Consider the following 2,978-nt stretch of genomic DNA (forward strand, 5'->3'; position numbering starts at 1 on the left):
ACCAACCAAACAAACAAAAAGAATGCATGTGAAAACAGTTACACTGTTTAATAACTGTTTGGGGAAAAGATCTTAATTATAATAATGAAAGTACAGTGGAATCTGAGAATTCATCTGGGAAAGTAATCTCTAACTTACTGAACGATTTCTGGAATTCACTGGGGATTGATGGGGCAATGGTAGGATTTTGTCTCTGCTCTCAGGAAGCTAAAAGCATGGTGGTGGTGGTGGTGGTGGTGGGAGTTAAAATAAACTGGAAAAAAAGTAAAAACCATATATTATAGTGAAATGCACAGAATGCTGACATAGGACACACTCAAGGAAATTTGTAGAAGCACCATGAAAGAGACTTGCCAAGCCACAGTTTCCAGAAAATAAACTATGACCACTGTCAATTGCAAAAAACGCAAAGACAGCAGGAGGGATGGCAGAGCCCCTCGGACTTGCTCTCCATGGCACTTCAAATCTGCAGATATCTCACCTGCCTCTCCTTCCCAAAACTCACTTCTGAATCCTCAGTGCAGCCAGGAAAAGGACTGTCCTTGCCTTCCTAAATTTGCTACTGTTGGCACCCAAGAATGATCTCCTTTTCCATTTCGCTGTACAAAATGTGATCATTCCCATTAGCACCAGCTGTCAGTATGCAGTAGCATGCTGGATATAGCAACGTTTAACACATTAGAGCAGCCAGCAAGCTGAGGTAGCAGTTGCTATTGGGGTAGAGTAAGCAGCAGACAGACATAAGGAAAAAGGGGGGCTCCTCAGGCCAGGTCAAAGGTTCCTCCTGACACACGCTGCAGAGAATTAGGGAACCACACCAATGACAAGCGTGGAGATGTGCTTATGTGCACATGCGTGTATGTGTGCTTAGGTATTTGTGCATTGTATATGTTAGTGTATACTTATATGCGTGTTTGTATTTATGTGTGTATGTATCTATGTACACACACTATTTCTGTACAGATATATGCCTATGTACAGGTACACATTCATGTACCTACCTATATGTGCACACACATATATGTGTGTGGATGTGCATTTATATATACACACTACACATATGTATACCTGCATATGTGAATATATATACATGAACACACATAAATACATGCATATATACATATAAATTTACATATACACAGACACACAAACATGTGCATATATACATATACACAGATACACAGACAGACAGACACACATATATATACATATATATGTATATATATGTATATACACATATATAGAGACACACACATACACACATGTAAATATACATACATACATACATACATACATACATATATACATTTATATATATATATATATATATATATATATATATATATATATATATATATATATATGGGGAGAGAGAGAGAGAGAGAGAGAGAGAGAGAGAGAGAGAGAGAGAGACCCTCTCTCCACCCCCGCCCTTCACACAGCGGCGGGCAGGGATGCTGTGTGACCAAGGCCGCCTTAGAAAGTTAGCGGTCCCTGCTGCTGGCGCGGCAGCGCAGGTTCCCCGCAGGGTGCAGCTGCTGCGGTTCCAGCAGGCCGTGGCCGGGTGGCGCTCTCCCTAGGCCGCCGCAGCGCCCCTGCCCTGCCGTGCCCTGCCTGCCGTGCCCTGCCCTGCCCCGCCCGGTCGGGTCCGGTCTGGCTCCGCAGAGGCGCGGCGGGCGGACGGGCGGGCGGGGCGGCATGTGCCCGGCGCGGTCCGGGGCCGACTCTGCGGCGCGGCGGGAGCGGCGAGGGCGGCCAGCGTAGGCGGCGGCGTGGGCCGCGGTATTTATAGCCGGGTGACAGCAGCGCGCCGCGGCCCGTGTCGCCGCTCGTTCTGCGTCCGCCGCGGTGGCCGAGCCGCGCGCCCTCCGGTGAGTACGCGGCCCGCAGCCCCCGGCGCGCAGGCAGGCAGGCAGGCAGGCCGGAGCCCGGCAGCCCCGCAGCCCCGCAGCCCCGCATTCCCGCGGGCCGGGGACGCGGGAGCCGGGCGGGGACCGAGCCAGCCGGGGTTCCGGGGGACGGGCCGCGGGCAGCCCGAACTTTCCCGCTCCAGCGATTCCGGGGCGCAGGGACCCAAGCCCCCGGCTGCGGGGAAAGGAACAGGTTGCACTTCCTCTGTGTCCTCTCCGAAAGGAAATGGGAAGGCCTGCGTGTTTGCGAACTCCATCGTGGCTGAATTAAAAACTAGTTTTCCATTTCTATTTTGAAAAATACCACAGGCCCGCGGCTGTGTTTGACCTGTGAGAGAACATGTAGGTTGTTCTATGATTCATTCTTCCCTCCGTGGAACATCGGTGTGTGTGTGTGTGTGTGTGTGTGTGTGTGTGTGTGTGTGTGTGTGTGATACTTACCTTGATATTAGTGTATGGACATAAAGAGAAAAGTGAGTTGAAGTGTGTAAAATGGGAGGTGCCCCCCACCCCAGTCTAAGAAGCTTTTATGGCTTGATTTGTATTCTGTAGCAAGTTCTAATTTACTGAATATAGTGGTAAAATCTATGTAAAAACTATTTAGGTTGTATCTATCATCCATCCATCATCTATCTATCTATAAGTCAATCTATTGATTTGTCTGTCTATACGGATACAGTATTTTTCTATTCCCTCAACCTTTGTAGTTTTAGAGTACCAGGGGATTTTGACTCAACTGTCACCGCGCTTCCATTCTCCATATAATTCTTGTGATATAAAAACCAGTACCCATCAGTTTTACTTGATTTGCTTTAAACTGCCAGTCACTTAAAAGGTAACTCCAGGCTTGAACGAACTTTCTCAGCCCATTGAGTTTTGTCTTGGAATGAGACCTCGACAAGCAAGTGGTTCAAAGGGCAGTCTATGCTTTCTTAAAGGGTCCAGTGGTCACGCGGCCACTTTATAACCTGATAGGGTGGGCTCATCCCCATCTTGCCATTACATTGGGATGCTGTTTTTTCTGGAAGACCTTCAAACCAACTTCACTCTTGGCTTCTGGGTTAAAAA

The 2,978-nt window shown here is 48.2% G+C and overlaps 1 protein-coding gene across 1 annotated transcript in view; it reads left to right on the forward strand.

The window, feature by feature from the left end:
* The first annotated feature begins 1,602 nt into the window (after positions 1-1,602).
* Positions 1,603-2,978, forward strand: part of Tmem117 (transmembrane protein 117) — a 471,810-nt gene continuing 470,434 nt past the window's right edge. Inside the window, exon 1 of the mRNA XM_031353693.1 lies at positions 1,603-1,871. The gene's annotated coding sequence lies outside the window, so the exon portion shown is untranslated. The remainder of the gene's footprint in view (positions 1,872-2,978) is intronic.

Source organism: Mastomys coucha, unplaced genomic scaffold (genome assembly GCF_008632895.1).
Source record: "Mastomys coucha isolate ucsf_1 unplaced genomic scaffold, UCSF_Mcou_1 pScaffold11, whole genome shotgun sequence".
NCBI classification, from domain to species: Eukaryota; Metazoa; Chordata; class Mammalia; order Rodentia; family Muridae; genus Mastomys; species Mastomys coucha.